At 31.3% G+C, this 24,032-nt stretch overlaps 1 protein-coding gene across 2 annotated transcripts in view; it reads left to right on the top strand.

Moving 5' to 3' along the window:
* Positions 1-5,892: 5,892 nt before the first annotated feature.
* The window catches only part of LOC107441317 (uncharacterized), a 206,085-nt gene continuing 187,945 nt past the window's right edge, over positions 5,893-24,032 (top strand). Inside the window, exon 1 of one of the 2 annotated variants that reach the window (XR_015434916.1) lies at positions 5,893-6,306. The gene's annotated coding sequence lies outside the window, so the exon portion shown is untranslated. Of the gene's footprint in view, positions 6,334-24,032 lie in introns of both variants that reach the window. The other variant, XR_015434915.1, reaches the window with a different exon arrangement.

The following is a 24,032-nucleotide window of genomic DNA, read 5'->3' as shown; positions in this document are numbered from 1 at the left end:
TTTTATTGTTAACTCCAGCATAAAAAACTCTTCCTTGTCAATAAAGTGAAATTTTTTTGAAGATATTGAAAGAAATCTTCTTAAATGAAGTGCAATTGAGAGAACACAATGAGCTTCTACAATTAAGTAATTTAAATATAATTTATTTGATTATAAGTTTGGTTAATAAACAAATATAAACATGTGTACTTTTTATACTTTACTCTTTGAGTTCAGCCTTAATCAGGCCGTGTAGTTTTCAAAAGGTAGATTTCTATGTAAACTGCCCTTTAGCAAATATTTATTCAAATATATAAGTATTTTCTATAATTTGCTTGAAATTTATGTTATATAAATAATAAATTTCGTTAATATAGATTTTTCAAAGAAAATAATGTTCGAAGGTTCACCCTTACTCCAACATCTTTCTTTTTATAAATAGTGGTTATTTCTCAATTTTATTTAATGTGGGCTCTAGAAATTGAACTAAACGCACTCGTTTACATTCATTGTATACTACTTTACTTTTTAAGTACGGAGAAAAATATTTTGGAAAAAGTAGATTATTCTACAGTAAAGACATTTCTTGAAAAAAGAAACCACAATTGTGGCTAATAAAACCAAAATATAGGGTATTTAAATTATTGATATGGTAACGGTTTACCGGTAATTCTGGTTTCCAAAACTATAATTCTTATTACCACACATTTAGTAAAATATACATAACTGAAAAGTGAATTTAACCGAATAAATGGCCTTTATGCCCTGCTCTATGGTAATATAAAAAATTACCAAGTTTTACCATATTTACCAAATTTTAGCAATTATTATAAAACAATATTTAATTGTTAATTTAACCAAAATCATAACCCTGGTGCTAATAAGTAGAAATTGTCGTGCCTTTGGTTATGCCATAGTGCCCTCACGGTACATTTTACCACATTCTGGTAGTTTTGAGGATACTTTTTTATTCACTTTGGTTCTCCGCACGTTATCCAATTAGGTACCAAATCTCCCGCTATGGGAACAACTACTCTTTATTCTTTACTGCTTCTCAATCACCAATCTATATTATATAAAACGCTAATACGTATGTATCAATAAAACTGATGATATTTCTTTTCTCGCATTGGCAAAAATTTTCATTTTTAATTGATAGGCTTCGGCGCGCAAGAGCACGTAGTGAGCATCATATTTCTAATCGGGTGAATTCTTACCGAATTATCAAAGAAATTCTCACAAAAGTATCTTCATCGAAACCGATGCTTTACATCCGGCGTTCAATACTATTTCATATTGTTTTACAACACATGGTTTTGGCCCTCTGATGGGAAAGACTTTAAAACAGAACTTACAACAGTTACTTTTCTCAACAACTGAAATTTAGAATAGTGTGATTAAGAAAAATATGTGAACTGTTTGCAATTTCAAATTAATATTGAAATGTACAGGTTTAGAGTTTTTTACAGTGAAAAGTTTTCGGAACAGTGTTCAAAAAAGTATACAAAAGCTAGACTTTAAGATTGTATCCAATGAGCGAGCAAAGCGAGCATCGGATTGCGAAGCAATCCAAAATGAACTGCGAAAGCAGTTCCGGGGGTTGGCGAGCACCAGCGAGCAGGGGGCGAAGCCTCCTAGTTAATTTGAATTTCATTAATGCATAGTTAAAATGTAATGGCTTTCAATTTCATGCATAAACTGTCTCCATCATCTTGTTTTCTAAAGAGGTCATACATTATTGTTAGTTAATTGCTTATTATGTCCAAAACTAGCGGTATTTTTAATTCAATCCTGTTATAGAATAAAAACTGTTTCTAATTAATCTTAGCCCTTTCCTTTTTTCAAATAGCTTTATCATTTTGAAAATCAAGTTGCACAATTTTGCAAAAGATACTAAAAATATGCATTAAATATTACAGCTCGATTTAAAGACACTACATCTACGCTACAGAACGGTAAGCAGAACAGCAGTACTGCAATATGAGGAGCAAGTAAAACAACCATATTATTGGAGCTTTCATTTCCGTGGGGTATTGTCCTTTTATCAAACGTTCAGAAGAAATTGAGGTAGCGGGTTCAATATCTTTGTGTTGTTTTCCTCCTTTTTGTTTTTGGTATGCTATTTGATCAATCAATTTTTTGCGTTTTGCTTCTGTTTTTCAAAATTCGTTTTGCAATTTTTGACAAGAGACAGGTAATTCTCTGCTTTAAGCACACGAGCCTATATTAAACCAAATTTATTTATTTACTATTACGCATCCATCATTAAGCTTTGATGTGAACCGCCACCACCAAACTACTTTCCACTCTGACGATAAAATGAGATTGGTATAAAAAATAAATAAAAAACATTACTATTTCAAGTATTTATTTATTAATTGTTACACATTCATATGGTCCCGCAGTGAACTGATCGTAAAGACGCGGTTCTTAGTAGAACACCGAAGTCAAGCGTCACTTACTGAGGTTAGTAAGCGGATGGGTGGCCACTTTAATCAGCCTGATTAGGGACCGGGGTGGTGGTATCGGTCCTCGTTAAACTGTTCTACCGTAAAGTGCTTGATTTCACTCACAGGTCGTCTGGCTAACAAAGCAGTGGAGCCGTCCCATCCCATCTGCAGAGGATCAAAATTGCAATGGATCATCCTCAAGGATGTTTCCCAGACCGTCGTCTATAGGCTATAGACGACGGTCTTAGCCTACGTCCCAGACGTCCCGTTTTGAACGGGGCTGTCCCTTTTTACAATTACGAGTCCCGGTGTCCCCGAAATGGACTGTGGGACTCAAAATTGTTCCGTTTTCAGAAACCACGCGAAAATTTGAGTAGCAGACGGCCGGCCACCGCCCATCAGCTACTCAATCTGGTTATCGACGCGGCAGAAGGCGTCTGGGCTTATCACACGATACAAGAAAATCACATGTTTTGATCCCAAATTTACATGCGCGAGTACGAAATCAGAAGCTATTGTAGTAAATGTTTTGATGCGTACAGAAATGAAAGAATTAAAAGATGTGCAATTGTATTACAATACTAAACGACGCGTCAAACAAGAAAATATACCCCATTGTAGTGCGCTTTTTTCAACCTTACATAGGTGTGCAAGCAAAAATTTTAGATTTCCAAGACCAACCTGGTGAAACTTCTGACATCATTGTCAATTATTTAAACCAAGTGTTGACAGATAACAATTTGACAGCAAAAGTCGTAGCATTTTGTGGGGCAATGCCAACGTCAATTTCGGAGGTGCAGTTAGGCGAGGAACTAACAATGTATTAACGAAATTACAATCATCTCTGAAAAAAGAATTAATAGGTATTGGATGGGGAGCCCATGTAATTCACAATGCAATAAAATCTGCTGCAGATGGGCTACTCGTAGATTACGAAAGCGTTATTGTGAAGATTTTTTTATATTTATACGATTCGAGTTGAAGCTCTAAAGGAGTTTTGTGCCGAAACGGAATATCAACAAATGCTCGGCTATAGCAAAACGAGATGGCTTGCTCTTATGCCTGCTTTGGAGAGGGTTTTAAAAATGTATCAGCCGTTAAAAAGCTACTTTTTGAGTATTTAAAAATGTCCCCTGTTACTAAAAAACTTTTTTGAAGATCCCACATCCGAATTGTGGTTTTATTTTTTCAGTCAGCAAGTTTTTATCAAGCTGTCTTAAAACTTGAAGGTCAGACTGTATCGGCAATTGAAGCTGCAAAGGGAATCAATCAATTAAAAGACAATTTAACTCAGAAACAGACCAATCAGTTTCTTCCATTTGTGGTCCGTCAAGTAATGTTAAAATTGAAAGATAGTGGTTCTGATATTCATGAAGAATTTGTGAAAAGGACCGCTACAGAATTTTATAAAACAAGCCCTGAATATCTGGAGCAGTGGACTTGCTTTCTCACCAAAGAAATGGATATATTTTATTGGGCAGATTTAAAAAGGTCCCCACATGGGAAGATATTCAGAAATCTCTGGATGTATTAATTGAAAAGCAATATATTGACTGTAATAAAGATATTGAAGTTTTTGAAGAATTTTCATTAATTTCTAATTGCATTACATCGCAAAAAATAACGGAATGGAATAATTTAAATATTTCCACGGAAACCCGTTGGGTGGAAGTATTCAAACACTTTCGCGCCAACAATCTTCAGCATGAAAACTTTTCTATTGTAATTGAATATATTTTATGTTTGCCTGTTACAAATGCTCCAGTAGAAAGAGTATTTTCTATTATGAACAAATTGTGGACATCTGAGAAAACCCAGTTACAAATTTTAGTTCTAAAGGCGATGTTGATAAATAAAGTGAATATAAAAAAAACGTGCCAAGAGTTTCATTCTTACTTGAAATCGTCCCCAGCTATATTAAAACGAATTTGTTCTTCTGATAAATATAACTAAGCATTTTGGGTACCTATGATTTGACCTAAATAAACCTATGTCCCGTTTTGAGTCAAAAAATAAATGGTCACGTTATATAGCCCATTGTCCAGCTCCAGTGCGACATAAATGAAGTACCTGCCTACGCATTCATATACAGACTTATGTGCTCGTTACAAAGCCCTTGTCGAGTTCAAGAGCAGATAACTAAAATAAGAGAAAGTCAAAGATGCAACTATTGTACAAGGGGTGATCAAATGAAAAGGTACGAAATGACGTAAAAACGTAACAGTTAAATATTTGTATATTCCGCCATGGGAGAACGTAGCGAGACATCTCGGGATGCGATTGGAGTCTCTGACTGGGATCGGAGCATGCGCGGACGCCCGCATGCGCAGGAGAAATCAAGCACTTACAGGAGCAGAGGCTCTTATCAAAAGCAGCGTCCAAATGATGCGGCAGTCCGTATGAGGAACAGAAACTCGAGCACTGAAAAACCATTAACTCCTTTGTATACTGTGAGGCACTCCGACGCCTACGTAGGTCCATCAAGAACAAAAGACCGGAGCTGCTCACGGAGGGTGTGGTTGTGCTCCATGATAACGCGCGTCCACACGTCTCCAGAGTCACACACATGGAACTGGCCAAGTTCAAGTGGGAGACGTTGGACCATCCGTCTTACAGTTCGGACATGTCACCCTGCGATTTCCATGTGTTTGGTCCACAGAAGAAACACCTGAAAGGGAAGCGTTTCAACTCGGACGACATACTCAAGGACGCTGTGAAGGACTTGGTCTCGTCCCGGCCATAGGAATTTTGGGAATAAGGAATCCTGCGGCTTGTTCATCAGTGGGATCGTTGTGCTCAGGCCTATGGTGTATATTTTGAATAAAGTCTACATTTGTACCCACCGTGTCGTTTCGTACCTTTTCATTTGATCACCCCTTGTAATATGAGGGTCGACGGTTCGAATCCCTCCGTATACCAAGTTCGTAATTTCTTTCTCTCTCTTGTTCTAACTGTATTTCGGCTTGATACGAGTATATAAGTCGAGTCACAAGCCTGTGTAAGCGTGCGTATCATAAATTTAAAAAAACGCATGCATGCTTGCAGTAGGATTCGAACCCGCTACTTCCATGCTTCAATTTTAAGATGTTGGAACAGTCGTGATGCGTAGCAGCTACGCTACTAATTTAGTTTAGTCATATTCAGATATTTGAAAATGTGCATTACAAATGGACATTTTTTATAGTTTTAAAGGTTGCAGACGGTACTTTATACTTTGCATAAGAAAATAATTATTCGATGAGAAACAAAGTTAATAAGTATTTATTAAATTAAATAGATATTGTCAAACTGAACAAACTATACTACTAATGTTAAAATCACCAGCTTTTGATTAAAATTACCAATTTTCACAACATTTACCACCAAACAGCATGATGATAAAAATCTTATTTCATTGTTAATTTCACCAAAAAGTAAATAGCAAAGTACTTCGGTAAAAATCACCGTGCTTTTTTAATGTTTCCATAGAGCCAAAAATGCAGTAAAATTTACCACATTCTGGTAGTTTTGATGATGCTTTTTTTCTCAGTGTAGATATCAGAGATATTGGGAATGGAAAACGCATGAGGAACTTCTTAACTAGTTAATTAGTAAACATTTGCCTCAACTTTTATTCATATTTGAAGCCAGTAATCGGGGTTTACGGGTTATGTTAAGTAACGAGTTGTGTTACGTATGGGGGAGTAAAGAAGATGCTTCAAAATCGGTATTTGTTTACACGATTAACTATGTTGCTTTAAAAAAATAAAAGGACTACACGTTTTCTATTAGCAACGACGCATTCACTAAGACTTGTTCTGGACTCATTAAAGATGTGAGACATATATGTACTTCAAATCATCTGAAAAGAGATCTTATTGATGACGTCAAAAGTTATGTGAGTAACTTAAATATTATTTTGTAGGTAAGCGTTTTTTTTTATTGTGTTTTGCCTCTTTTAATTTAAGCTTCAATTCATCAAGTTTTTCAAGCGAATCTTGCAGAAGGATAAGGAAAATGCTGGCCGTAGTAATATTAGCTAAAGTTTTTTTTTAACTTTTATTGCTAATCATTTAAATTACTTATTCATGCAGTAAAGAAAATTTTATTTCAAAATTTATAATAATGTAGAATTTTTTTCTCCGTGTGCAATTAAATTGAAAGCAAATTTAGACAATTTGCGATGTCGAAGTTTAAAAAAGGCTAATAATATTATAATAGTAATAGTATAGAATAATAGCAAGAATAGTTGTATTAGATTACGTTACATAAAATGGAAATAAAGTCAGTAATATCCTTGCTTAAAAATACAAAAAAAAGAATGATTCGATGCATGTTATAATTTATTTTGCAGTAAACATGCCAATTATATAAGCTCATAGATCCTGCAGCTAATGCGATTATATTTCGGGAATATTTTATTGAAAATGCTTTAATTATTTCCCTGTAAAGAATTTTGAATTAGGTTTAGTTGAAAGTTTGCAAAGAAAAAAAAAGTTAAATTTTATTAGTTAAATATTGTAATAGCTTTGCTAAATTAATCATTTCAAAATATTTTGCATAAATATTTTACATAAATATTTACTTAATTAATGAAGTAATTATTAATTAATCGTTAGAGTTAAGTACTGTCAAAATTATATAAGAGATTTACGGAAATAAATTTTACGTGAGATTCAAGTTTGAGTTTCCTTTAATATTTATACAAATCTCGTGAATGTGAAATTTTCTAGATTGTTTTGTAAAATATTCCAGAAGTTCCTTCGAAATATCAAAACAATGCCGGTTTCAAATCAACACAAAGATTTTATTCAGTTTGTTAAACGAGTTAAGAATTTTCAAAATGTCTTACTTCCAGAGACTTTACCTTCTCTACTGTTGCCTTAACTATTCTTCTTTATGCAAAGAATTCACATCTTACTGAATTTCATTTCGAAAGAAGGAATGCGTAAATTATTTTAAGTGTTCCATGCAGATTTTGTGCGTCTAGGATTTTCAACAAGTGATAATAAGACTAAAAATTTAGATTTCGTCAGAAAAAAAAAATTTAAGTTCATTTTCTAATGTTCGTATTGTAAACTGAAATATGGGCATAATTTTCTCTAATATGATTGTTTTCTATTAAACCTTTTTTTTGTGAGAAAACATATGAAATGAGTCATTTCAATTATTTTTGCTGTAAAAGGTAGTGATTACGTATGGGTCTTTAGATTAGTGGTCTAATAAATAGTCTTCGCTAATATCGCAAATCTAGGCAGCACCCAGCATTTAGTCTACCACTCTCTATAATGATTATAGTTTTTAAATTAAAAACTTGAAAAAACTTAGAAAAGTAAGCTAAATAAACACAATAGTTGATGCACATTTTGATAATGAAATGTTTTTCTTGCAATTAATACTCTGAAATTTGTCCTTAAACTTAAAATTATCCACATGCCTTAATACTATAAGTCTTTCACTTAATGACTAGCTCTGCTACAAAACTTTAAGCACATTTTAAAAATTTTATTCAATATATTGGTAGATGATGACCTGTTTTAGCGTTTTTCCAAACTTTAACAGTTGAGGTTTAAGAATATAAATTTAATTCTGCAAATTTTTCTTTTAAGAGTTTTGTTAAAAAATGATTCTACTGTGTGACCGTTGCAGATGATAACAATGAACTCAAAAATAATTGGAAAATCATGTCTCATTAGGATGTGTGATTGTGGCTGATTGTCGATGTTTCAAATATATAGTACCGATCCTTTCATTCATTAAAAATTTCGAAATATTTAGATGAGATTTTCAAATATATTTTTCAATGATTTAAATATTTGCGATATATACATTGTCCTTCAAATAAATCAAAACTTAAATCAGAAACTCTTAAAGGAAAGAACAAATTGTGCCCTGCCATATGAATTTGCTGTAATAATTTTGACTCCTAACTGTTTCAGTTATAAATTTTGAAACCGTTAGTCTAGTTTAAGTCACCCTGCAAGGTTAGAAAGCAGCTGTGATGCTTTGGAGTTTCTGAGAAGTTGCAAATAAACAATAAAAAAAGCTTTTACATGACGGCGGAGAACGATCAAAGCACCTTGAAAAATGTTGGAGGTAGTATTAAAAAGAGAACAACAAGAGAAGCATTTTTTAATTACTAAAGCTCAAATGGGGGAGGAACACTTTTAACTTAAATAAGGCTTCTACGAGAGTCTTTGTCCCTTGACGCGTAGTCATTGCAGCTCTTGGGCTTAAGAGGTTGGTTATCCCTGATTTAGACGAAGAGCGCATTTAATTGAAGATGGAGAAATGAGGTAATTCAATATAAATTAAGTTTTTTAAAAGAAATTAGTCTGGCTCAAAAAAAATTGCTACATCATTGCTGTTATTGCCTTAATGTAATGATACGATTATCTAGGCTAACTTTGCGTACGAAAATCTGACTATCTGTTTTTAATAATTAGAAATTTAATTAAATTATATTAGATAACTCCTTCATAATTTTTTTCCTGTGAATTGATTTTCATAGCCATATAGTTAAATATAGTTGAGGAGCAGAAGAAATATAGATATTTGTATTACACCATCATTTAACTCAAAAGCTTGTGACCTACTACCGCGTTTGAAGATAACATTTTATTATGTTTACAGATCTAAAATTGCTCTATCTATACATAATAATAAACGCGGCTGTGTGTGTGTCTGTAATCACAATATATCTCCCCAGAAGCCTCTCCCAGGCACGAAACTCGGCACATAATTGTGTTTTGACATAATGAAGAAGTGTTTTTTTTCTTTTTCAAAAATTTGGATTAATTTTTCAGTTATCAGTCATTTTGTAGGAAAATCTATGCTTTTTCGTTTTCAAAGAGCCATATTCAAAAAACTATTAAAAAATGCATATACTTTTCTCCTCTCTTATAAGTGTATGCTAATGCGAACCTTTCAATTGAAATACTAATTTTCGACAAATTAAACCACGAATATATGAAGGAATTAATAATTTAATTGTAAGGTTCGCATTAGTTTACATTTTTCAAAGTGGAGAAAAGTTTAACTTTTGTATTAAAAATGTGGCAACATATTCGATACGTAAATACGCTTTGATATATTTGTCGCTGTTCATAATTGTTATAATAAGTTTTTCTTCTTCTTTCCACGCTCTATTTTTTTTCTTAAGCGAAGACGATAATTTTTGTAGCGATATAGAAATAGAAATTGATACCATAAAAAATTATATAGAAATAGAAATTGATACCATAAAAAATTAATCCGTTTTCGTGTTCTTTTCATGTATTGGGCGATTCTTTCGTTACGTGTGTTACTTTTACACGACATATTTCAACTTTAACACTTATTATAATAAACTTGTTAGATATTTTTTATGTTTTTCTTAATTTGTTGTTAAATCTATATGTGTTGTAAGTTTTCAAAACGAAGATTGAAGGCGCAAATTAATTTGATGTTGAAAAAAAAAATTTCTGAAATTTTGTTACGTGTGTTACCCTTTATAATGCTAGATATTTGAAACTTTGAATATATTCATTTAATTCTGTGAAGTATAAAGGCAAAAAATTAAGATATTTTCTTTTATAGAGAGATACAATATCGAAGCTGTGTTTAGTGATTTTTAAAAATTTCTTGCAACAGTAAAAACTTCTTTATTTTGGTGAAATTGGTGCGTTACGTGTGTTAACTGAACGTTACGTGTGTTACCCTCTGTGAATATTTCAACTGAGAAGTCATAAATGTTGCACTAAAACATTTATTTATTTTAATTTAGCAGAAGAAAAACAATTTATTTTAGCAAATAAAATAGCTAATGGTCTGGAAAGATGGTTGTAGCCCTTCTTTATACTGGTTTAGAGAGTAAAACATAGCAAATCTTAGGCACATCTATTCCTTCTAAATCATTTCTGTTTGGAAACAAAAATATGCATATTTTCCAATTATTTTATGCAAATATTGCATTTTAAGTTTACAAGCATGTGCATTTACGTCAATAATGTTCCCGAGATAAAGCATATGTCGTTTTAATTTCAGTTATAGGCGCACTTCTGATCAGGAGGGAACAGAAATTGACTTACTGACTATTTGCGTGCCACAATGTGCATCTATGCATCTTATTCAAGTATCTAACGATACTTATGCATAGATTTTATGCTTTGTATTACCGTTGCCATGTATTGATCTTTTCAATTAATATCTTTATTTCCTTTTGGCTAATATATAATACTGTTGTATTAGGCATGAGTTGATTGGTTAGCTTTGCAAACAACACTAGATAGCAAATAAATTTTTTTGTATAACAACACAATGATATAAATAACTTTGCTTTTTGCTTCGCTTTCAAGATTTTGTACTACACACCTATCCCATAGAAGGAACTTCTGCATGTGATATCGTAAAATATTTCCAAATTAATTTCTTTTTTTATATTTTGATTGACAAAATATGAAATAATTCAACCATATATTTATTTTTAAATTCTTAACTTGACTTATTACTATAGAAGGTTTCTGTTAGCTCATCTTCTGAAGTAGAATCGTTTTTAAACAGTCTTAAAATAAAAGTGTAGACATTGTTTCACCTTTGTCTTTGCCTTAGGAAATATTGTAAAGGACTCTATTTTAAACTCTTTAGGAGAGTATCGTCTAAGACAACAGCTGCCGTGAATAACGGAACTGTGACTGGATAGCATAATGCTGATTGAAATTCGTTTTGATATTCAAAAGAATATGCCATTGCAAAGTCAACTTGAATTTCCCTGGTTTTAATGCTAGATATGTTTGTTTGGAAAGTATCACCTCGGATTCTTTTAACTCTTACGTATTATTGAAAGTTAGTCCAATTTCCAAGAGTTATTTCAAAACATTCTTCTTACACATTTGCCATTATATATTTTTTTGTGAGCTATTGTCATATTTTTCTCATCGTTACCAAACTACAATAAATGATGGTTAGAAACCTATAACAAACAATGAGAAATTTTTGTAAGTATCAGAAGCACCCTTCCAACAATTAGATCCAAAATTTCTTTTACTTTATATACATAAATACTTCTACCATCACCATGTATTGTCATAAACTTAATTTTAGCCTTCCAGTTAAAGAATAAAAATTTCATGATATTTGTTTTGATTCTAAGTTTTACAGTAGCAATAAATTTTTTAGTCATAAAGTACTAAATATGGAAAATTAAACAATGTTTAGGATGCAACTGACAAAAATCAGTTATAAGCCTCTCTTAGAAACATTGTTAGATAGTTCTTTCGTTTTATTGCCCGTTTTTACCCGTAATAATCCAGAGAACCAGCTCTTGTTTCAATACAAGCATAGTATAAACAATCTAACTTTTGAAGAAAATCCATTTATTAATAATTAAGTTCATCTGAAATACTTAGTGGTGAACCTTTTACATCATTATCAATCTGTTTTGAAAGTTCAAGTCTAACTTTCATTATTTCCTTATTTTCTTTCCTTTGAAGTGCAGAATCTTATGCTCTTTTCTTTTTTTCTTCATCTTCTTATTCTTTTAAATCCAGATAAGGACACTATTTTAAGTTTATCCATTTTATAATAATCTAGCAAATGCAGTCGAAATATTCTACTTAAACATAAACGTATAAAAAATAGAAATTTCAAAATTATCGTCTTATTATGCTGTTTTTTTATTAATGCTTATACCGACCTGAATTTAACCACAATCTTGCAATTCCGTATTTGTGGCATTGAAGTTGTGCGGCGGATTGTCCGAACATGATTTAAATCTTTTATTGAAAATAAATAAATAATTAAAGCGTATAAGTACCTCTAACACACATAACAGTAACGCGCGTAACTTTTCGTTACGTGTGTTACCTTGAATAAAATTAATTATAAAATTTTAACTATTGGCAGTTTTAATTCGAGAATTTTTTCCGTTGCATATCTTGCCTTCTTAATTTATAAAACAAAAAATTTTTAAATTTTCTTTTCTACTAAAGTTTTTACAGAAAAAAATGCAAAATTATGTTACGTGTGTTACTGGGAAATTAGACTATCTTGATTAATCGACTTTTAAACAAGCAAAAAAATTTAGGCCAAATTAAAAAAATACATTAAACAATGATAAAAGAGTAAAATAGTTATATTTATTACTAAAAAGTATTTTATTGCTCTTTAATATTTTAAGAACTCCATTGGAATATAACATAACAAAGAAGAGAACTCCTGTTAAAATTCATAGTGTTCCACCTTTTGTTAGAATTCACATAAATATTTTTTGTAATTCAAAAAACTATCTTAACTATTAAAAAATGTACATCTTCTAGATTCCGAAATTGTGTCATTTTTGATTTTACGATAATTTTGAAAATTTAGTCACCCAGGACCACTTTTCGTGGAATCGCCCTATTTAGCATTTTAGTTTTTTTTTTCTTAAGCGTTGTAGCTATATAATATATAAAATAGGAATTTAATTGTTTTTGAAGGAACGATCACACTTACCTTGGATCTCTTTGGTTTTTCTATTCTTTATTTTAACAGTTTTTTATTAAATGTAATTAGTTATTTTCTGAAAGTTTCAGTTTGCAGGTAAGCACTTAGATTTTAATATTGAAGTTTCATGATTTGCTTTCATGGTAATTGTTGTTCTAAAGTATTCGTTGACTTCTTAAAAACCCGATTAATGACATGGCAGAACCGCCTTCCAAAAAACTTTGTATTTTGTCAAAGAAAAAGATATTAAGAGATTCTCAAAGAAGAAGAAGGGCCCAAGAAACGCCAAAGAAGGATGGAACATGACCGAATTTCGACAAGCAATTCTAGAGTTCAAGAAGTATCAGGGAAACGTAAAAGAAGATTAGAAGAGGTTTTCAGCTATTGGCCAATGATGATTTCGAAAGCAACTTTTGTATGTTTTTACAATTTCTGAGGCCTTTTTTTAAATAAAAAAAATAAAAAAATAGTCTCCACCTGATAGTTATATTATAGGTTAGGTTACCATAGGCCTTAGGTTACCATAGCAAAGTTACATCTTCAAACATCCTCAAGAGCTATAACACATCTGCAGAAGAACTGGATATGAAGACAAAATTGCAGGACAGGAACACTTTAATTGTCCACTAATCTTCAGATTTCCTGCTATGTTTTAAAAAACTTCATTTGTGAAAACCTTTAGCGTGGCGGACAGCTGGCCGCCTATGGCGGCTAGTATTTTATAAAAACCATATAAAATCTCTGAATTTTATATAAAACAACCCAAAAAATTGAATCAGGGAAAACTTTCTTTTAAGTTAACACCAAATATAAGTGTAGATATATATTTTAAATGGTGTAGTCAACCATGCCAAGACTACGCTCAAGCACATTCACACCATTTGTTAATTATTTTCGCTTTCAAAAGCACCAATTTTGGCTCAATTTGGATATCCTTGGGAAATAATTTACAGTCTAGTACGAGATGCTTGAATTTGTTCTTATCTTGCCCGCTGTAATGCATCTAGAGAAGCAAAAGAGAGCTTTAACTAAATATATGCATGTTTTTAAGATAATTATTTTATTTTTTTAAGTATTCACTAATTTTGAAATATGTAATTTTCATCAGCTTCTGTTTGAATTCATTTTCATATTATTTTTAGTATCCATGATTCACAAACTAATTTTGTTTAAGGAATTGGTGTGTGCATGTTCTTACTTTTAATTGATCTTAGTAAATATAAATTTTCTGATACTCATGTATATTATCTATCTTAATGTTGTTATAAGCTTTAGTGTTATGGAACACCAAAACTAGTGGCAACCACTTTGACCAAAAGTAGTTGCCACCATATAGGAAAATCTCTGGTGTTTCGCGGCACCAAGAATTATTTTTGTTGTTTGTTTACACATTATTCTTGTTGTTTGGTTTCACATTATTCTTGTTGTTTAGTTGCACATGATTCTTGTTCTTTGGTTACACATTATTCTTGTTGTTTGGTTACACATTATTCTTGTAGTTTGGTTACACATTACTCTTGTTTGGTTTAACATTATTCTTGTTTGGTTACACATTATTCTTGCTGTTTGGTTACATATTATTCTTGCTGTTTTTTGGTTACACATTATTCTTGCTGTTTGGTTACACGTTATTCTTGCTGTTTGATAACACATTATTCTTGCTGTTTGGTCACATGAAGAATTATTCTTTCTGTTCGGTTGCACGAAGAATTATCTCTGGTGTTTCACTCTACACCAATTTTGATGTAAAATAATTCCTTCTACTTTTGGTTTAGAAATAAACTAAACGTTTTTGGACAATGTGATGAAAGGAACGTGTTTTGTTTTTACCAAAGGTTTATTAAAATAATTTAAAAAAGTCATGCACATTTTAACATGCAAATGCTTTTTTTTTACACGAACTACAGGTTAAATAAATTTTTCATGAAAACTTCTTTTGCACCATTCTAACCTAACATTAGGTTTGCATGTAATATATTCCAATAATTCTCCTGTGTTTGTCTTAGATAAAACCGGTGTGAAAATATCTTAAACCAAATACAGTTAGTAAAAAATTCTAAATTGATTACATTTGTAAAATATAGCTTTAAACCAAAACTTTTTGAAGTGTTATGAGAGTCACAAAAACCGCAACTGATAAATAATGCAACAACTGGCTACAAAGAAGTGAAATTCTTTTCAACGGCTTTAGGCAGGTGTGAACGACAACCATAGAAAAAGAAACTAAAGAGCAGTAAAAACGCAAAAAAATACTTCTTTTTTATATTCACCTAAGCTAAAGAAAACGAACAAAAGAAATGCAACGCATAGTTACTATCATTTGGATATTCTAGGAAATTGCGAATTCAATATATGGTTTCCACCACAATGCTTTTAACATTTTTAGAATATTCTACTTCTCTTTCTCAAAGTAAGCTAGTGGAAACTAAAAAAAAAGAATTTTTTTTTCGCAAGTTAAATTTAGTTTAAATACAGTTATCTAATTATTATAGATGATCAATTGCTTGTCTCATTTTGAACACCCCGTTGCCTACAAATGCTAAAACTGAAACTCTTTTAAGTGAAATAAAACCTTCAAATTAGCCGTAAATTCAACTGCACTGTTAAAAAAATCCGGTTTAAATCTCGATATAAAGTATTTTGGTTCCATCATCTGTAAAATCCATCATCAGCAAAATCCACTTTTTCCGTAAAATATTAAACCGTAATAATTGCAGCAATACTTCTTTAATTGCAATGATTCAGTGATTTAGCGGTAATTATTACTGTACAAATTATGATATATCAGATTATTAGTTCCGTAACATGTCATCCCTTCTCACATGTTCCGTTACGTGCTAAAAATAGATATTACCGTAATTTGATCCAAAACTTTTTGCAATATATATGCACTCTATAACAGAAAAATCGACGCAACAAGAAGAAGTTGTACGATTGAAACGAAAATTGGTGGATAGGAAGACAATGTACAGAATAGTAAATGATTTAAATTTCAGAACAATTGAATAATTTATTGCAGAGTTACAGTAACAAGTTCAATAAGGTGTTGACCCGCCTCTAGCCTGGATACAAGCTGCCACACGGCGTGGCATAGACCGATAAAGCTCCCGGATGGTCTTTTGCGGTATTTCCTGCCAAATTCGATCCAATTGTCGAACGAGGTCATCAACATTCCGTGCCAGATGCAATCGTCTTCCCATCATATCCCAGGCATGCTCGATGGGAGAGAGATCTGATGATCTGGCAGGCCAAGGAAGAGTTTGACAAGCTTCCCGACAGTTCATACCAACACGTGCCGTATGTGGTCTGGCATTGTCCTGCTGAAAAACCAGCCCAGGGCGCAGCAAAAGGAACGGTAGCAAAACAGGTCTCAGGATGTCGTCGACGTACTGTTATGCAGTAAGTGTACCTCTAATGACGACCAAAGGGGTCCGGCTGTCAAAGGAAATGGCACCCCAGACCATAATGCCTTGTTGAGGGCTCTTGTGGCGTGCAATAGTGAAGGCAGGATCCCTCCTCTGCCCTGTGCGTCTCCAAACACGTCTTCGATAATCGTCAGGACGGCATCATTCCAGCCGCATTCCAGACGGCATCATTCAGGCTATTCAAAACATTCATGCATACGAAATTTCAAAGCAATCGGATGATTGCTTCTTGGTGCGTCGATTTTTGTTGTATTAGAGTGTATCATAGAATTTATACAGTATTATAGAATTTGTTTGATTTGTTAAAAGAAAATTCCTGTTTTAATTAAAATTTCATAGAAAGAAATTATGTAATAAATTAACCTGTAAAATTTGATCACAGTATAATAGTTAACGAACTATTATACTATTTAGCGCTTGCATTCTATTTGTTGAAACAAAAGGAATTAACAACTGATTTTTGTCAGAAATCTACGGGTTTCTGAATTAATGTTTTAAGCTTGAAGTTGATATTAAGAGGATGATAGGAAGCGTATGATACCCAAAATGCTAGTATATACCCGTCTTTCGAGCGATTGTCCGTCTCTTCATTCTTAAATAACATGGAATAGTCAATAGAATATTCAAAACGAATTTATTTCACTGAGTTCGCTTAATGATATAATATCGTCTAATAATCTAATTTCATTCAGCAATGTAATTTTACTTGATAATTTAAATATTCAAAATCCTGATTACCTAAAGTTAGAGACAGAGAGAGAGATTTATGAGTATTATTCTGAAAATGTCTCATGCCCTCCCAAGGCATTGTATATTGTGCCCATTGTCATTGATAATAAAATAATGAAGTAAGTAGTCTGTGTGTATTTTTCTCTTTCATAACTTCAAAACTACTTATGCTAGCTCTCTAAAATTTAAACTGGTGATGAAGAAGACGCGTTTAGCCCTCGATTTTTTAAAAAAAAAAATAGTGCGTGGAGTCCCTCCGCGTGGAAGAAGTTAAACTTCGTAACCTGCGACGTTAATTGTAGAAGAATCAGCAGTCGTAGAAGGATCACTAGTTCGATTCAACAACTCTTTTTCCTGCTCCGCTCGCTTCCGTGCTCTGAAGTAACGGTAATATTGTGCATTTTTCCCTCGTGAACCTCTTGAACCAGTGGAAGTGCTTGTGGTTGCCTCATCGTCTCGCCCTGGAAAATGTATTTGTATTAATAATGCATGTGAATGCGTCATAATGTAATTTCGAAAGAGAAAACCTAACAATCAATTGATATTCACAAGAGACGTACCTTGACATAACCTTAAATCCGTCGCATTGTCCGTGGGATTGTTTTCACTCAGTTTTTACTATTGTTATCCACTAAATTTGAAAATAAAAAATACTATCCTATTAAATTATGTGTGTATCAAATCAAACTAAAAAATATTTATAGAAAAACAATACTTTTATGACTTTTATTTTGATGCTAGTGAGAACCAAAACAATATGGAAATGAATGAGGGAAAACTGGATCCTACCACGTGATTTCCCGGCCAATAAAAATGTAGCGTTAAACGTTTAACGTAACCTTGTTGGAAGTCGCATAAGAAGTATAACTTCAATAAAAGAGAAACGCTTAAAAAATGATAATTTTTCATTGATTTAGAACTAGTCATTATTAAAAATTGCACTGCAAATGATTCTAATTTTTTAATATATTTTGAAATTAACATCAGTGATAATTGCTAGCGGATAGCTCTTATTAACTGAAATAGGAGTTTGTTGCATGTTATACTTATTTTGTTATTTTCTATTCGTTATGTCAGATTAACTCATTGATCAAGGTGAAAGTGGTAGCATAGGCGATCTACGTCAGCAAATTACTGTTTATTTTGCTTATAGATGTTCTGTAAAAGTAAGTAATTTATGATCAATGATATTTGAAATTTAAAAAAAATTATGTACTGGAAAGAAAAATTATTGGAGAAATATTGCTAATTCCTTCAGGAGAAAAGTAAGAAACTCCCTGTTCTATTATTGACAGCAATAATGTTTGCGTAATTTAAGTAGTAAGTACTGATTAAAATTAAAAAAACTATGTATTAAAAAGCAAAGTTAATAGAGAGTTGGTACCAAGTTCTTTAAGAGAAGAGTATAAAATTACCTTACTATTACTAATATCAGTAATGTTTAATTATATTTTCTTATAAGTTATAATTGGAATCTTTGTGCTAAGAAACAATGTTATTAGAAAAAAGTCACATTTTCATTTAGGAAAATGGTAAAAATCGTTGCACCATTATTGGCGCCTTTGATGTCTTGTCAATAATTGCTTGGTAATAGCTGGTAACTGAAATATAAAAAGGCTATGTACTCAAAGCAAAATTAATATAGATATAGTACTTATTCGTTTAAAAGATGCGTAAAAAGTCGCCAAACTATTATTGACACCAATGATACTTCATTAATTTTGCTAATAAGTGATAACAGAAACAAAAAATTGCAAGCTCGTATTAAAAAACAAAATTAATATAGAAATGGCACTTTCTCCATTAGGTTTGTTTCATTTTGAAGAGAAGTAAGAAATCACCATGCTATTTTTGACGCCATTGATGGTCCATTAATTTTGGTAATAGGTACTAATTGAAATAAAAATTATTCTATGTACTAAAAAGTAATAATAATAGAGAAATGATACTAATTTGCTTAGAAAAGTAAAAATCAATAACTATTTTACAGAACGCAAATATTGATTCGTTAATTTTGGTTTCAGGCACTACTAGTACTGTGGTACTTGAAGCACTTTCAAAGGGCACCAAACATATTTTTATGTAGGTATAATGTATTATATTGCATTTAGCGCGTATTAAATCTGCCTCAATTAAGTGCAGTTAAAATTTCAATACTGTGGAAAGATAATTTATAATTTGGTAAGAGTAGAGTTGGGCGTCGATTACAGTAATCGATTACAACTGTAATTGATTACAGATAATTACTGCTAAGCAATCAATTATTTGCTATCACGATTACAGGTAATCGCGAATGGAAGTAATCATAATTTTTGATTACATCAGAGTAGAGCAAAAATGTAATCGATTACATTTTTTAGGTACAGTAATCAATTACTTGTAATCATGATTACAAACATTCCTTCGTACATTCTATGTACATAAAAATATGTAACCCCATACATACTTACATAATGTATTTGCATATAGTATACAATCTATAGTATAGTATAATGTATTTGCATATAGTATACAATCTATAGTATAGTATAATGTATTTGCATATAGTATACAATCGTAATTACTTGTAATCGTATAGTTTGATTACAAGTAATCACAATTACTTGTAATCATATATTTTGATTACTTGTAATCATAATTAATCGCAATCGATTTTTTTGTGATTACTTGTAATTGCAATTACTTGGAATCATGATCACAGTTGTAATCAAAGTTTTGGTGAATAGTAATCAAGATTACGAGTAATACTATAATCAATTATTGTAATCGCGATTACAGCTGTAATCAAAAGTTTTAAAAGTTGTAATCGCGATTACAAGTAATTGACTACTGTAATCGACTATTGTAATCACGATTAAAGCTGTAATTAAAGTTGTAGTCCCGATTACGAGGATATGATTACTGTAATTGTTTGTTGTAATCACGATTACAGCTGTAATCATGGTATTTTGTATCCATGATTACAATTAATTGATTACTCTAAACGAAAAATTTAATCGATTTCATTTCTGCCAAATTCTGGGTTAGAGGGTTTCAGAAAGTATAAGTACCAAAAAAATTTTTTGATTGTGGTAAATTTTGAAAATCACAAGTTGGCTTCTAGCAGCAGAATCATTCCAAATGATATTGAAAATAGAAACAGTTACGCTTTGTTTTGAGGGGAAGACCTACTTAAACATTGTTTTGCTTCTTCTAATAATGAAATGTCACAGGAAAGGATAGAATACATTAATAAACAAATAAAAAAGATATTGGAATTATTTTAGCTTTATTAATTGTGCTGGTATAGGTCATTCTGATTTGCACATGATTACGCAATGTTGTTCAGTAATGATTTAATAATTTAATAAGAAGTTTTTGATAAAGTTTGCATTTAAGAAACGTTAATTCCTTCGTTTCATTAAAATTCAAAGGTTATTTTGAAAAATGAATTAAAGTATGCTGTTTAAGGTTTTTATAAATGCTACTAGCAATGCATGAAACATCGGTATTCCATAATGTCTTTGCAATTTTACAAATTATCAGCTATATTTGATATTTGTCGAATTTTAATATGGAATTCTGCCGAACGCCTACGTTGTAAAAATGTTTCGTATGGCTGAACACCTAAAATAGTTACAATTGCTTTACACCAAAGCTCTACAACACCAAAATCCAAGGATAGTTCTGGGTCACTGAAACGCCCAGAATGCTCTATTAAACAACTTGCTATAAAGTAACTGCCACATGTTTGTTATTCAGTAATACTAAAATTTATACTGAAAGTACAGTCGGATATGATACATACATAAAAATTAGCAATGTTAGTTTTACGTAGCAATTTAAAATGAGAATCAGTAGTTTAGGTTTCATACGCACACATAAACTCATTCTTAAAAAAATTGGTTGGTAAATCAAACATACCCCCAGCTCCTACATAATATTAAGACTAATTCGAATTAGGCTTAAAAGAGCTGAGGAGTATAGATAATTATACATTATAAAATTGCTTAATATAAATAACAGAAATTTAATTAAAATATAAATATCCATATTACACAACTAAAACATGCACATAGATTTCAACGGAAATCTTTAGGTTTTGTAGATGAAAATTAGTATTGAAGACAACCACAAACAACTGTCAACCTGTTAAATTACCGACGAATTCGAACTAGTCTTAACAGATCAAAAACGGATGAGAATTATGCATTATAGCATTATTTAATAAAGTTTTACAGATACTTAAGGATTATTCAGTCTAATTATAATTATATTGACGTCCAAAATGCTCCGACGCTAAAGTTTTCGATGTGAAAATATTTAACGCATGGTATGAAGTTGCGTAATCTCGGTGTAAAGTTTTTTTTTACATTTTAGGTATCTAGAGATTTCATACACCAATTAATCATACAACGTTTGATTTGGTAATAACTTAAAAAAAAGTTCATTATCACAATTTTTAGGGCTGTTCAACGTCGAATTCGGAGAGATATTACACCACATTTTTAACAGTGCAGTATAAATACATGAAATGGATGAAAAATCATGCCATGTTTTGCGGCAAAATTACGGTAAGCTGATAAAGGCTTAAGTATTGCTTAAGGATAAATAATAAGGTAAAATGCTTAAGGATTTGAGGCTCTTAAGTTCAACGACTTGGGCTTTAAATTTTAAAGCATAAAGGGAAATTATGCCAAAAAATAGGAAATCGCATATGCTTTTTTGTGGAATAAATATTTTATATATTTTTAGTTTGAGCGGTTATCAATGCTTTATCTTCTATCTAGACCACTTCATGAATTTTAATAAAAATTTAAAAAAGAAAAACATTAAAATTGCTTTTTAAACAAAATGTAGTTTAACCTTATGTGCTGAAAATACTACATTATTCGAATAATTAAAATAGCAGCAGACTGAATGATTTACGAGAAGTGCCAACTTAGCTTCAAGTAAGACACTATCATCTAAAAGAGAAAATTCTATGCAAATTTATTCAGAAAAGGTTTGACGTTAAAAGCTACTTCCAGATTTATATGAAATAGAATCTTTATTATGATATGCATAGCTAAATCCATCTTATCAAAGTAGAATATTTTCAAAAATGCTGATATCAAGAGAAAATTGTTAGAAACTTATACTGAATTGGTTTTAAATATATTAAAATACTCATAAAATCATATTAAGACTTATTAAAATATGTTACTTAAGCACAAATAGGAACACATTGAATCAATACCACACATTTATTTAATTTAAGTAAAAACTATTTCAAATGGAACAAAACCGTATGTTTCTGTTTTAATTTCTGTACTGCTATGCATTACTATAAATAAAATTAGTAATAATACAAAATATATTTAATGATCAATCTAGACCCTCAAATAAGTCAAGACATTAAGGTTAAGGCTTGGAGTGAATCTCGGTTCACTCCAAGCATATCTAAAATATTTTGTCCGTAAGAAAGTTAAAACTAATGAACTTACCCCAATACCTTTTATAATATATTTTTTCAGCGAAAATAATGGATATAATTTTGATTATGAAAAACATCAATTCAAGATAGTTTGAGTCTGTTTTAAAGTGTTGATGTTGTTCGTTAAGTTGATTTCAAAGCTAATTTAATCGCAATCATTCGCGTTTTTTTCTTTTGTACCCTGGTGACGCACTATTTATACAGGGCATTTCAAAGCAAAAGTTGATACAATAAAGATTATGCTAACACGTAATGGCACAGCCTGCAATGTTTCAATGGTTAAGGCACTGGAATGTCCTTTATGGTTTGGCGCAGCATGTCCTCATTTGGACCTTGTGCCCCTAAACCCTCCATTAAATCAATCAATCAACTGGAATGTCCTTGTTATGGATGGTGGTTTGATCAATAGTGGTGGGCTGTGACCCATCTATACCGAGCCCACCCAGCTTGAGATCGAGGGATCCCCACTTGTCTGGGAGGTAAAGGTGGCCTGTGATCAGTGTTGATCATTTTGCCACAATCATGTAGTTGATCATTAAAGTTCGAAGCCTCCGTGATTTCTTACTTATTTATTTTTTTTTACTTGAGTGACACAAAATTTTGCGATGACTGTCAAAAGTTAAAATTATTTTTTGCAAATTTCAGACTTTATTTTTGTATACTAGTCTAGCAAATGTACACCTACATTCCATTGGTTTATCGTGGTTTCCCTTGTTTTCTCCCATCATTGGGCAAATTATTTTTTTGAAATTAATAATTAATTTTTATAATAATTTACTATGTTTAACTTAATTTTTTGATGATCTTATACCATTTAAACTATTTCATAAAAGAATATTAGATCCAATACCTAGAAATAACTGATTTCAAAACATTTCGATATTTTGGAACTGTATCACCTTGTTAATATATAGCTATATATTAACAAGGTTTAATTAAACTCCTTTGCCTTAAATGAATATTTTACGCTTTATATAATTACGGTTTATATTATATATTACGCTTTATATTTTTACCGAAACTTTTAGTCATGATTTTTTGCAATAATAAACAATAAAATATATTTTTAAAATATGGGATAAAATTAATCATATCTAACAGCATGGCTTAAAAAAATTTATTTTCCTGTTTAATTTACTTCTGTATTTTTTACTAAATGTCTGATAATGTTACTGTACTTTTGAAAACTGGTATTTCTAGTAAACCGTTACCATAGCAAAAGGTAAAATTATCAAATTACTTATTTTAAAACAGTATATTTTGGTTTTATTAACCAGAGTTATGTTTTTTCCCCCGAAAATGTAATTACCATAAAGTACGGTATATTTACCAGAATTTTTTCCTCCGTGCAAATGAAGAACAATATTCCCTATCATTGTGCCGAATCTTTACTATATATGACGCCACTGGAAAGCAAGAACAATCGCACCCCCTCTGCCTAAACAGGCATACGTCAACTTGTAGGTCAGAAGAAATTACATGAAGAAAGTGGCTATTTTTTACAAATATCATTAAAGACAATTCGTTATCATTTTGTTACAGTTTTTATCGCAT

The sequence above is a fragment of the Parasteatoda tepidariorum genome, chromosome 6, assembly GCF_982258835.1.
Source record: "Parasteatoda tepidariorum strain Cologne lab strain chromosome 6, Ptep-v5.0, whole genome shotgun sequence".
Classification (NCBI taxonomy): Eukaryota; Metazoa; Arthropoda; class Arachnida; order Araneae; family Theridiidae; genus Parasteatoda; species Parasteatoda tepidariorum.
The sequence above is the reverse complement of the archived record's forward strand: the minus strand, read 5'-3'. Positions and strand labels throughout refer to the sequence as shown.